The following is a 14,067-nucleotide window of genomic DNA, read 5'->3' on the forward strand; positions in this document are numbered from 1 at the left end:
GCCACAAGGGCCTACATGTGGTTGTGAATGAGACTATGACGGGCCAACGATACTTTGATGAAGTTCTACTTCCTCATGTTCGTCTTTTCCGTGGTGCTGTCGGTGATGAATTTGTTTTTATGGATGACAGCGCAACATGTCATCGAACACTCGCTGTTCAGGATTGTCTAGACAGCGAGGGTATTCAACGCCTCGTATGGCCATCACGTTCTCCAGATCTAAACCCCATTGAAAATGTTAGGGATGCTTTGGGGAGGTAACTTGCTGGTCGAAACTATCCTCCGACAAACAAGAACACCCTCATCCGTGCACTGACAGTGGAATGGGATAAATTGCTTCAACAGCTGCTGGATAATGATGTGCAAAGTATGATACGACGTGTAGAATGTTGCATCACACTCCACGGTGGACATATACCGTACTGACACCTTTCTTCAAGTTGCCTGCTGACATTTAGATGCATTGTTCCATTTTTCCGTACGCAGCATCAAATGAACATTTTTTTTCTTTTAAATGTTTCATAGCTTTTGTACTTTCCAGAACAATGAATATTCTTTATTCTAATGTCTGAACAGTGTGGCAACTATATTTTATCATACTAGGCCTCAAGCCTAGCTTAATGTTATGCTACATTGCAATTTGTGATCCGTCCTTAGCAATTGTCCAGCAGTGTATCTAAACAAATAAAAAAAATAGTTATGATTCAGAAGAAGAAACATATTCTTATCTTATGAAAGATTTTGAACAGTTTTTCAAACAAAAATACGCTTTAAGAATTAGTATTTTTAAAAGCTGAAAAAAAAATGAAATATTACATTTGAAATAGATAAAATGTTTTCTTTATTACATTTTTCAAATTCGTGTGCTTTAAAAAGAGTTTAAATTATAAATATTTTACAATTAAATATGCGATTAGTCTAATATCCCTAGTAGTATAAAGATATTTTACAGAAAAGATGATGGAATTTGAAATTCTTTTATAGATTACTTTATAAATGTTAAGTCAAATCATAAGTATAAAAAAATGTTCCCTAATAAGTGGAGAACATTATTTGTAAAAAATTTGCTTCTTTAAAAGAATTAAACTAATTAGAGGAAATAGAACAAAATTTACTTGATTAAATTAGTGACAAACTATATAAGAATTACAAATATAAACCTGTTATAGTTGAATTATTAAATTTATATGTATTAAATTATATGGAAATGAAAATAGTTAGGAATTTTTTTTTATTCTATAGGTAAATTCTATAACAATGATTTTAAAAACAAAAAAATAATAATAATAAATATATAAATAATGATTATAATAAAACAGAAATAAAACTGACTTTTTTGATTCCAAATTATGAAATCAATCATTATATAAGAAATATATTGTAAATCGAAAGTATAATATAACTAAATTTAATAAAATTATATCAAAGCAGTATCATAATGTTTTAAAACTTATTTAGAAATTGAAAACTGTTGGAAACATTTGTAAACAAGTAGACATTTCAATACACAACTCATTATTAGGTAAATTCTTTTACCCAAAATTAAAGCGTACAGAAAAAGCTTTCGAAAGTTAGCTAGAAATAATAACATAGAATTTAAACAAAAAATCAAATATCACTTAGTGTACGAGTAATATTAATTTGATTTGAATGAAGAAAAAGAAGTAAGCATCTAAAAATAGTTAATGATGAAACAATTTCGAATTATTTAAATAAAAAATTGTGATAATTAATGCTTAGCTATGTTTATAACTGCCCTTTCAAAACAAAATCCTGATTTGCTATGTGATGAATTATAAAAAATCTCTTTAAAAGATATCAATGAAGGACGGTATGAAATTACAAAAAACATTGGCAGAAAAATTACATGAATTATGCAATATACTGTGTAGAGAAAATTTTAATGAAAAAATATACAATGTGATAGATGTTTTGTACAAAATTCTAATTGTGAAGGAGAGTAGGTGTTTTGTAAAAAATGTTTTAGACAATGTAAATGTAAAGAAATGTTTAGATGATCATAATATGATATATAAAAATGAAAGTTACGTCCGCAAAATGTTTAAAATGCAAATGTAACATTAATAGAAGTGAAACTACTTAAAAGTATAAATGTGAAGAAATGAAATGTAAAAAGTATATTTGTTTCGAACAAGAAGTAACGAAGGAGATAAATGCGACGCTAGTTAAAAAAAAGAAGAAGAAAAATCCATTTTGTAGGTATGGTTGTTTTAAATAGCTATTAATCAACAAAAAAAACACCATTTTTTACTGTTACTCAGATAATACAGAAATATTTTTTCGATTTCAAAACAAATAACTAATGAAGTAAATCATGATTGCAATTGTAGAGAAAACAAACTCAGTTATGAAAAATGAATTGTTATTTCGTCTAGAGCATTGTTTCTCAACGAGGGCGATACCGCCCCCCTAGGGGATGTGGAAGTATACTGTAGGGAGCTAAATTTGTTTTGGGTGGTAGGGGGGCGATCAACATATTTGGTCATTCAAATTTTAAAACTCGGAAATAAAATTATTAAAATGAGATTAATTTAATAAATAAAATTAATCTAAAATTATAACATTGAAGAAAAAAAGATTACAATAATATAACAAATCCGATTCAGCATTTGTATCAACCATAAAACGAACTTAAAGCGACACCCATTCTTCAATGCGAAGCCATGAGTCAGTTGTTTTTGCCACATTCAAGCTATTTGGAATTGAATGTGGGGTTTAGTAGCACAAGGTCCAAAAAAGGACATACTGCACCTAACACACTGTTTTAAAAACAGATTAAAAGGTTGAGTAAAGGACATGTATAAAATCAGATTAGATAGTGAAAATTGTAAAACAATTTTGTAAAGTTACATACATTAAAATCAATAAAACTTCATGGTAAATTTACCAAAACGGTAAGTAGTATAAAACAATTTTATACAACTTAAAATTCCAATAGAACGTAAAAATACAAAGATGTTAGGATGGTGATTTTTATCTAACAAGTCTTTTATGCATAAAATCGTGCTTCCAAAAAAGATAAGGCGTTGTTGGTTAAAACATGGGCAAGCGATTAAAATATGGTGAATTGAAAGCGAAACGTTACAATTATCGCATCCAGGAGGCGGTTCTCTGAACAGCAAGTGAAGATGAGTCAGTCGAATATGTCCTATATGTAGGCGGGTGAGCTTGACATCTGCTCTGCGCAATTTCAACACTGGCCAAGGCTCTAGCATAGACTTAATTGTATGCAGTTTGTAAATGTAAGTGTTGCTGCCACAAAGACATAATAAAATGTCTATACAATTCTTCATGTCAGAAATGGGGGCTCATAGGATTAATGGAGTCGTAGCAGATCGGGCAGCTGAGTCAGCCATGTCATTACCTGAAATACCTACATGGCTGGGGGTCCAACAAAACAAACTGTTGAAATCATTTTTGTGATGACTAACTAACAGATGTTTAATGATACATAAAATAGCTTCGATGTTTACATGATTATTCAGCTGACGTAAAACACTTTGGCTGTCAGAGTGAATGTAAAACTTTCAGTGTTGAGATAAGTCGTAGAGTAATGAGAATGGCTTCAGCAGTAAATACAGAACATATGGCAGATATGATATAACTGTATGTTCGATCAGCTATAATGATTCCACATGCCCAGGAGATTTTGACCCATACGTAAAAACAGAAACATACTGACAATACTCATGACGATGAGAGATGAATATTCACGCTGGGAGATATACTGGATTTTCTGTATGAAGCAAATGGAGAATAAAAGTGATATGACGGAATAACCCAAGGTTTGTTAAGAAAGTGATCAGCTGATTGAGATAGTGATTCGCAAAAATTGAATGACTGAACGCATACGAGCATTAATGAGCGTAAGCTTAGTGGAATAACCTCATGTCGAAGAGGATGGGAGTTAAATGACATAACACGAAAGTAAAATGTAAGACAGAGCTGCATACGCCGAAAATAGAGTGCGGATAAATTACATATACTATATAAGCTTTCGACTGAGGACGTTCGAAATGCGCCGCTACAGATTCGCATCGCAGTATGATGCACTGCATCTAACAGCTTCAAATTTGAGGCAGTTGCAGTGCCATAGACTGCGCAAGCGTAATCTATGCGTGATAATATCAACGCTTTGTAGATTCTGATTAGGCCGATGCGATCCGCAGCCCAGAAAGTATTTGAGAGTGTTAAAATTATAATCAAAACCTTTAAATCCTTAAAACCTTTTAATCGTTTACCTATTTTGTATTTTTGTGTTTTGGCAACGCCTCTCTGCTTGTAGATCTGTGTGTTCACAAACAAGCTGCGTGCCAGCTGTGTGCTAATTTGTTTCTTAATTATTTAATCTAGTATCTAATAAATTTATGTCAACTGTTAATGTCTATGTGAATTATTTATAATTGGTTATGGGCCCAGTAACGCGGATTAACTTGACATTTAGAAAGATAGCTAGGGAAAGCTTTGATTAGGCTTACTGGAAGTGAAACTCATGCTGTGTTGCATTCCTAGGACTAACACCTTTTTTTAACAATGGAATTTAAAGCTCATGTCGACAAACTTGTTGGTGCTTCTAACTGGAGTAAATGGAAACGTCAGATTGAACTTTTGCTTCGTTATCACGATGTTCATGATTTAATAACTGGTGAGCAGGTATGTCCTGCTCTTTCCGAAAATGCAACAACGGAAGCAAAGGCGCTTCATGAAAAGAACAGAAAATCTTTCATGAAGAATGACTCTCTAGCACAACTTGTTTTAAAATAGCAGCATGGATGATGCAAATGTTGAACTCACAGCAACATGCGACAGTGCGATAAGTATTTGGCAAAAGTTACTTTCTATTTATGAGCAAAGCTCGGGTCAAAGGCTCCATCGCTTAATGGAACAATTCTTTCGCTGTGAAAGGGATGCAAATGATGATGTTGTCACACATATTGCCAAATTGCAAAAGAATTTTAGTGAACTTAACGAAGAACTTAAAAGAGTTGCTAAGACAACTCTTCCAAATTTGCTACTAATGAGTAGAATCATGTCAACCCTTCCATGTGAGTACTTTGAGTTCAAGAGCGTATGGGAGTCTATTCCAATTGAAGATCGTTCTATAAGTATGCTGACAGAACGACTTCGTCTAATTGAAATGAGATTGCCACCGAAGAAGTCAGATTCTACAGCTTTTCTTGTAACAAAGAAAAAAGCTCCAAAGAAAGTGGAAAGAAAATGCTACCCTTGTAGAAAAACAGGGCACATTGCCAAAGACCAGGGCTCGAAAAACCACCCGTCCGCCCGTCCTCGGCGGTCAAAAATTCCCTGCGGACAACAAATATCTCGAATCCGGCGTCCGCGCGGACGGCCAGTTTTCCGTTAAAATTCGTGATACATTTTAAATTTTTGTTATCTTACAAGAGTCTAGCGCCTCACTTCTAAAATGACCCTCTAATCTAGAAATACAGCAACATACTGCGCTTGGTGGAATTGATGTTTTCTCTGTCTGGGAGTACTGCAGTGGTTGAAAGAGGCTTTTCAGCAATGAGCTTACAAAAAAAACACATTACGTACTGGTCTTATACAAGAAGCGTTAAACGCAATTATGACAATCCACCTAAATGGAAAATTCCTTTCGGATTTCTGTGCAGAAACCACTGTAAATCGTTGGCTTGATTGTGGAACTGGCAAACGTCATATTTGTTTCATTTAAAAAAGGAAGTACAGTGAAACCTGCCAAGTTGACCACCCTTGTTAACAGTCCCCACGACAACATCTTCTCATACCTCAAAGCCATTGGTTTTGATACATCAATATAGATATTTAATAAAAACCAAGTTGTAGGTGCGATATAGCCACAACTGGCTCTTGCGCCAATAACTAAAAACTAACTAACTAACTAACCACCCTTGTAAGTTGGGCACCTGCATAAGTTGACCTCAATTATCAAGAACGGAATTTTTCCTATATAAAGAAGCGAAACCTTTGTAACTTGACCACCTGTTTATCTTGTATGTTGACCACTGAAATAAGTCAATTTTATCTAGGAGTATTATGAAATTCTATTCTAAAAACCTCATAAGTTGACCAGAAAAAAAATTCAGAAAATTTTCTGGCATTTTGGTAATGTATGTTAAAATTTCACTTGTTTGGTGAAATAGTGTAAAAAACTAATCTAAACCCTTATGTGAGTTGACCATCAGGGGAAACTGTAAGGAGTCAGCTTTTTACCATTTCTTTCATCCGTTCATTGAAAACAGGTGTGTTAGTTGAAAAGTTGCTCTTCCTGTTGCAATAGTCAGCATTTGAATAAATGAATACTCTGAATCTTTGATCTTTAAGTGTAGTAAATAAATTTTAAAGTTTCCAAATAATTTTCTTTTGTGAAAGATTTCAAATTACATGTTTTCGTGTTCTGATATTTTAAGAAATTATATTTATTAAACACTTCACATGCATAACTAACCAAATAATTTTTAAAAAAAAATTAGTTAAATATTAGAATTATATGTATCAAATTGAAGTTCATTCAGGTTTAAATACATTTCTTAACATATTCATTTGCATATTTTCTGAATAAAATTTTTAAGTCAAGTAAAAAAAAAAATTCAATATATAGCAACATGATATAGGAAAAGAAAAAGTAAACAATGACCCACCCCCTCTATAAGTTGACCACTGAAACAATGCACCACAAGTGATCAACTTACACAAGTTTTACTGTACCCTCGGATAAATTGACATTCCAGATAACTTGACCTATGTCATTTAAACTATTTCATAAAAGAAATACTAGGTTTTACTATTAGTAACCCAGTATTTGTAATCCTACTAACTACTAATTCATTGTGCAATTTATAATCATGGTTGTAATAAATAAGAGAAAATTATATTTTTATTTAATTATAAGCTACGGGTTAGTTTCAAAGGAGGACGGGTACCTTGTTGAACAAGCTTGGCTTAACCCCGACCCGTCCCATAGCGGGACATCCGGGAAATACGTGAAGACTATCGTAGCTGCAAACCTCGAATCAGTCGGAGGACCCAGTGGTGCATGGATACGTGGTTCCATGGCCCCGAGTCACGCCCGACGAGAGCAACACTGTCGTTCGACGGACAGAGGAGGCCGAAGGGACAAGCCCGAGACGGGTGCGGCGGTGCCGGCTGCGAACGACTCACCAGGAATGTTGCACCGAGAGACGACCGCCACGACCCATCGAGGCACCCTCTGACTGGAAGATTACGAAACCCCTTAGAACTTTATTAAATATGCAACAAAATGGATTATACAACAAAATGGACCACCAACTCGGTAATCAAACAAAGGAAACAGATTTAAATAAAATTAATTACAGCATTAACGCCCCAGGAAGGGGTGGAGGACGCCTTAGAACCATGGGCGGATCGTGAATTTGTGGGGCCCTGGGCTGAAACTACTTTGGGGCCCTAATAGCCGTTTTGTCAAAAAACTGTTTTCTATAGGAATGTAGATAAGTATATAGAAAAAAATAGGACAGTAAATTAATCTTATTTATTTATTTATTTTTTTTGTCTATACAAACAGCAACTGTACAACATTATTGCAAAAGAAATAGACAGGTTATGTGTAGTTATGTTATATAAATTATAAAGCAACCTTTCTGCATTTTGGAGTTGCAAATTCCTTTATTTACTCATCACATTGTAAGTCCTTCGTTAAATCACAATTTATGGAAAGAACTGATTAATGATTTAGTCGATGGTTCGACATTGTTGTCCTATATTTGTTTTCTATATATGACATCCTGGAGAGAGAGCGCTCAGCTTCACAGCTAGTAATTGGCAAAAGTTAAAAAAATCTTTAAGACAGTGTAGCAATTTGGGAAAACATCAACAAATTTATTTTCATAAATTAGCATAAAAATTTCACTGCAAGAGGTGTAAGACTCTGGCTTAGACTGAAGTAAATAAGATTTTAACTGAATGCACTCATTCACTAAATGCTCGTCTACGTCATCTGGATAATAATCATTATTATTACGTACACTTTCCAGATTTCCATATTTTTGTCTTGCAAATCCATTAAAAATTTGAATTTCTTGTTATACATCTCATAGACTTGACTCCTTTTATTTAAATCCATAATCAGCTTATCCAACGCAACGTTTAAAGTGTCTCTTTTAAATTTTTCTGCTCCGTATACTGAGAATTTATCTGTAGACTTATCTGAAAATTTTGGAGTAATGCGTCTCTTGTTTATGTCATTGTAGTCTATTCCCACACTAGTACTTAATTCTTTAGCTTTCTCTCCGTATTCCTTTAGCTTCTGATCTGATTGGTGCCTTATGTTTTTCACGAGGTCTTTTAATGATACAATTAATTTGTTGCCTTCACAAATAACTTGTTGCCTTCACGTGTCAACCACACTAACATTGATTTCTTATATTCATTAGAATTTTCATGATTTTCTAAACAAGTTCCTATGTGTTTCCAATCAGAAAATTCGGTTGTGTATTGAGAAGAAATTTTAGAAAAAAGTTTGCAAGTCAAACAAAAAACAGTACCAACCCTGATTGAATAACATAACCAAGATCTTTCCAATGATTGACCATTTTTCATTTTCTTAATGAAATACCTATTTGAAAATGTTCTGTTTTGTTCTTTGCATTTCTATATTGAAGCTGAATATATATTTTTCGGATCTTTATTTTGAAAATCAGTCATTTCATGTGAGAGTATGTCATTAATAAAATCATTATTTAGCAATTCTGACCACAAGCCCACGTCAACATATTTCTCAAACTTAATATTCTCTAAATTTCTTTCCGCCTCGGTATTACCGTCCTCTTGCTGCTGAACACCAATATAGTTTTCAGTGGGATCAGGGGGTTTCTGGTAGTCAAGACAGTTATTAGTAAACTAAACAAGTTTGTCACTTTGACGACGAGAACAGAAGTGTGGGAAAAAAACAAAATTGCATCGGGCGTTAAGCGGCGCTGCGGGAAGTCCCCCATAATAGACGCGAAAAAATACACTGACCAAAAACAAGCGACGTGTAATTCCCTGTTCCGTTCGATAGACGCGCACATGCATGGGTTGATTGATCTCAGGGTTGCCTACCTTATAATATATATTTTTTTTAATATTAGATATTTTTTTTAATTCAAAATATCACATATTGTTTCCAGTGGGGACTGGGGCCCTTTATATCCACGGGGCCCTGGGCTGCAGCCCAAAAAGCCCTTAAGTAGATCCGTCCCTGCTTAGAACGGCTCACAAAAAGTGGGTCAATATTTGATGTGTTTTCGCAGGGCTGCTATTGCTCTTTGGAACGATGGGCAAGTTCTTTGGTTTGCTGAGTGATTCATGTTTAGCTTTAGGCCAAATCTTCGGTTTGCTGTCTCGCAGTTTACGCATTTGCTCTTATTTTTGCAGTTATTTCTTTTGTGCCCTTCGTCGCCGCAATTTGCGCAGCATTCTTCCTTAGTGCAGTCTCGCGCCATGTGTCCGAAGCAGTTGCACTTGTAGCACCTAAGGGATCTTAGGTATTCTTTGATTCGGTTTATAGACCATCCAAGTTTTAGTATTCCTTTTCTCATTATGTTCTTAAAAACACTTGGGTCAGTTTGAATAACGCAGTTGGTACCATTTAAGGATTTTATGGGAAAACAGATTTCAAATTTGTCGTCTACCATTTCATTATTTTGGTCGCTTAGCTTTTGCTTTAGCTCTTCTTTTTCCATTTCTTTGTCAACATTGAAGAGTATGACTCTTGGAAATTTCTTTATCGGCAATGAGCACTTCAGTTTGGTATCTAGTCCCTGGTCCACGATTTCTTCGTGAACTTTCTTAACATCTTTCTTGGACACCATTCGAACTACAATCCCGCCTTCCTTGATTGGTCTTATGTTTCTGGCGCCAATAGCAAGCGCTGCTGTGTCAATGGTCTCTTTTAAGGTTTTTTCAGTCTCTTCGGAGGTGCACGGGACAGCCGGACGAACAACCAGCACGTGGTTCAGAGCCACCTTTGAGGCTCCTGTTTTGGTTCCGCTCTTCGCAATTTCTGCGTAAGATTTTTGCACTTTCTTCGCACTTTTTTCTACCACTTCTTTGAGAGTTTTTTGTGCCTCGTCGTAGAGCCCTCTTGTATAGGCCAGAACCTCTGATTGACTCACAAAAAGATTATTATGAGAAAGAGCAATTTTTAGTAACTCACTGATTTTTAGTGCATCAAGTTTTTTATTATAAAAGTCACTTGTAAATTTCGTAAATCGCTCATTCAGCTCTTCAACCGACTTAGCCCATTCCTTCCTTGACAGATCAAAAGATTCGTTAAAATCCTCCGGGATCGAATCCCCTTCCTCGTCGCTGCTCATATCCAGAATACAACTCGTATTCGTCAGGGTTCCTTGATTGAAAGGCTCTGTAGTCAGCCTCGATTGGGAAATTTCGTTCAGGTCTTGAGTGAACCAGCTCTTATGAATAAATCGAGCTTTCTTATTATTTGAGGATCTATTGCCCAATTGGCTGTCTTCGGTCTACCGTCCCCTCTGTCTGCGTTAGCCACCCAAGGTGTTACTCCCTCGTACCACGAAGAGGTGCAGAGCAGGTACTATAAAGCTGATGATTTGGTGTTAGATGGTAGACCTTTTAAGAATTCGACGCAGGGAATAGACTCTCGGCCGTTGTTCCACTGCGAGTATTCGTTCTCGAATTACTTAGCTAGCTCGTTCGAATTCTAAGGGACACGAGGGACCTTGTTGAACAAGCCGTCCTCGGGGACAGGTAAAATTTCTGACTTTCTTCGAGCCCTGCCAAAGACTGTTGAAAGGCAAATAAATTGAAAGCCTCTGGTGATGCATTTGTGTGTGTTGAAGGAGTGGAGGAAAACGAACTCTGGATAGCTGATAGTGGAGCGTCAGCTCATATGACCAGTTTTAAAAATTATTTTCTCGATTTTAAGAAGTTTCCCTTTTCAAAGCCAGTGCATGTCGGCAACAACAACACAATTTTAGCTTATGGACAAGGAACAGTAAATGTTGAAATGAAAGCAAATGGAAAATGGGTCAGCAACCATTTCTCAGAAGTATGGTATGTACCTGATGTGAGCAGAAATCTGTTTTCTGTTAGTCAGACACTTGAAAAAGGTTTTGCTTTTCAAGCTGAAGGAAAAGAATGCTTTTTCACAAAAGATGGAAGTGTACGCTTAAGAGGCGTTAAGACAAATAGACTATATGCTTTAAAAATGAGAGTTGTGTGTCCATTAATGTCTGCTGAAATATATGTTGCTTCTGCAGATCAGTCCTTTCAACTATGGTATGAGAAACTATGGTATGAGAAATTATGTCATCAAAACAATACTTACGTTAAAGAGTTTCTTGGTCGAAAGGGAATTAAAGTCTGTGAAAGTAAGGAATCTTGTGAAGGATGCTTGTATGGTAAACAACAACGTGGGAGATTTCATGACAGACCTTGTCGACCAACAGAAACTGGAGCACTTACACACGCAGATGTGTGTGGACCTATGCAGGAGAAGTCAATAAGTGGATCTCGCTATTTTGTGTGTTTCAAAGACGATTTCTCAAAATTTCGTAGAGTTTTCCTCATGGAGGCAAAGTCTGAAGTGCCGAATTGTCTCAAGATCTTCTTAAATGAAGCTAAAATTGCAGGTCATACTGTTAAAGAATTTCTCAGTGATGGAGGAGGAGAGTTTAAAAATTCTCAGGTTTGTGAAATGTTGCAAAATAGGGGAATAAATATCAGATACTCTATGCCTTACACCCCAGAGCAGAACGGTGCTGCAGAAAGAGAAAACCGAACTATAGTGGAAACTGCTAAATCTATCCTTCATCATAAATGTCTTCCTCTAAAGTTGTGGGCGGAGGCAGTAAAGCACTGCAGTATATGTCTTAAATAGAACAGGTCCAACTAGACAGAAGAATAAAACTCCTATTGAACTTTGGTCAGGCAGCGCTTTTGATATAGCGAACTTGAAAATATTTGGAAACAAGTGCTTCGTGCATGTTCCTAAGCAGCGAAGGCAAAAATGGGATCCGAAAAGTGTTTCCGGCTATTTTGTTGGTTACTGCGGCAATAAAGATGGCTATAGAGTTAGGGTAAAGGATCAAAACAAAATCGTTTTGAGTAGAGATGTTATTTTTCAAAATGAATCCTATTGCTCTATGATACCTCAGAATGAGAAGTCGTGTAATGATGTCAACGAACCATCAATTAATCATGAATCAGATATAGAATTCATCAGACCCTCTGACAAGAAAGATTTAGATGTGAGCCAGGAAATAGGAGAAGATTCATCTGATCCAGTAGATTTTGAAAATTTATCTGATAAGCAAGAGATAAACTTGCGAAACAGGTCACTGATAAAGAAACCAGCAAGATATGACAATTGTGTTCTTCTAGCTGAATATACAGAGCCTGAAACATATAAAGAGGCTATTGCTTCAAAAGAAAGCAATGAGTGGCTTGCAGCTATGAAAGAAGAGATGAGTTCTTTAGAAGCCAACAATACCTGGAAGCTTGTGAATCTACCTCAAGGCAGAAAAGCGATTGCTAGTCGCTGGGTTTATAAAGTAAAGAAAAATACTGATGGGACTGTTCAGCGTTTTAAAGCACGCCTCGTCGCCAAAGGCTACAGCCAAAAAGTTGGTGTTGATTTCAAAGAAACCTTTAGTCCTGTTGTGCGTTGGGATACCATCAGAACAGTACTCAGTATTGCTGCATTTAATAAGCTGAAACTAATTCAATTTGATGTCAAAACTGCATTTCTCTATGGAGATTTGCAAGAAGATATTTACATGTATCAACCTGAGGGCTTTGAAGATGGTACACTGAACAAGTCTGTATATTGCTCAAGAGCATTTATGGATTGAAGCAAACTCCAAGAGTTTGGAATGAACTCTTCAAAAGTTTCGCTGTGAATTGTGGTTTGAAACAATCAAACTCAGATCCCTGTTTGTTTTTGAATGATGAGAAATCAATTTATCTCATTGTGTATGTTGATGATGGAATAATTGCATCGCTAGATGAAAGTGTTGTAAAACAATTCTTATAGAAACTTAAAAGTGATTTTAGTTTTGTGATTGGTAAGGCCAACTACTTTCTAGGTATGCAAATTGAATGCCTTGATGATGGTGGTATATTTATACACCAGGAAGCTTACTGTAAGAAAATTTTGAATAGGTTTGAAATGAATGAGTGCAATTCAGTAAGTACTCCAATAGAAAAAGGTAGTATTACCACTGATCAATCAGAACCCCTCCCAGCTGTTGTGCGTTATCGTGAAGCTATTGGTAGCTTGATGTTCTTAGCAATTGTTTCCAGGCCTGATATATCGTATGCAGTAGGAGTGTTATCTCAGGTCTTAGACAAGCCTCAGCAGGTGCACTGGAATATGACCAAAAGAATTATGCGTTACCTGAAAAGAACTGAAAAATGTGGGATTCTGTTCCAAAGTAAGAAAGATTCTCAGATTACTCTTCAGTGTTATACTAACTCTGATTATGCAGGAGATCCTCTTTCGAGAAGATCCACTTCAGGAATGATTTTCCTATCTAATGGTGGTGCTGTTTCATGGAGGAGCCAACGACAAAACTGCATTGCTCTTTCAACTACTGAAGCTGAATTTGTTGCAGCTAGTCAAGCTGCAAAGGTGGCCATTTGGTTAGGTAATCTTTTAAGAGAATTACAGTGTATTTCTACAATACCAGTCCTACAAATGGACAACCCAAAGTGCTATGAGATTAGTGAAAAACCCTGAATTTCATCACAGAACCAAACATATCGACATCAGATATAAGTTCATACGTGAACAATATGAATCAAAACAACTAGATGTTAATTATTGTAATAGTGATATGCAAATTGCTGATATCTTAACTAAACCTCTAGTGAAAGACAGGTTTCTAAAGCTCAGAAATTTAATTGGAATACATAATCTTAATTAAGTGTATCTGTGTATTTATGTTAATATTTATAGTGCTATATACTATTTAAGTTTTTATTGTGTAATCTTTGCTTTTCAATGTGCTTAAGAAGACAAATATTGCTATTAGTAGTATTTTGATTT

General features: G+C 35.6%; 2 pseudogenes; both read left to right on the forward strand.

Moving 5' to 3' along the window:
- Window positions 1-4,267: 4,267 nt before the first annotated feature.
- LOC147802037 (uncharacterized) lies at window positions 4,268-5,548 on the forward strand (annotated as a pseudogene).
- Window positions 5,549-13,107: 7,559 nt separating this feature from the next.
- LOC122270358 (uncharacterized) lies at window positions 13,108-13,758 on the forward strand (annotated as a pseudogene).
- The last annotated feature ends 309 nt before the right edge of the window (window positions 13,759-14,067 follow it).

This window comes from Parasteatoda tepidariorum, chromosome 11 (genome assembly GCF_982258835.1).
Source record: "Parasteatoda tepidariorum strain Cologne lab strain chromosome 11, Ptep-v5.0, whole genome shotgun sequence".
In the NCBI taxonomy this organism is placed as follows: Eukaryota; Metazoa; Arthropoda; class Arachnida; order Araneae; family Theridiidae; genus Parasteatoda; species Parasteatoda tepidariorum.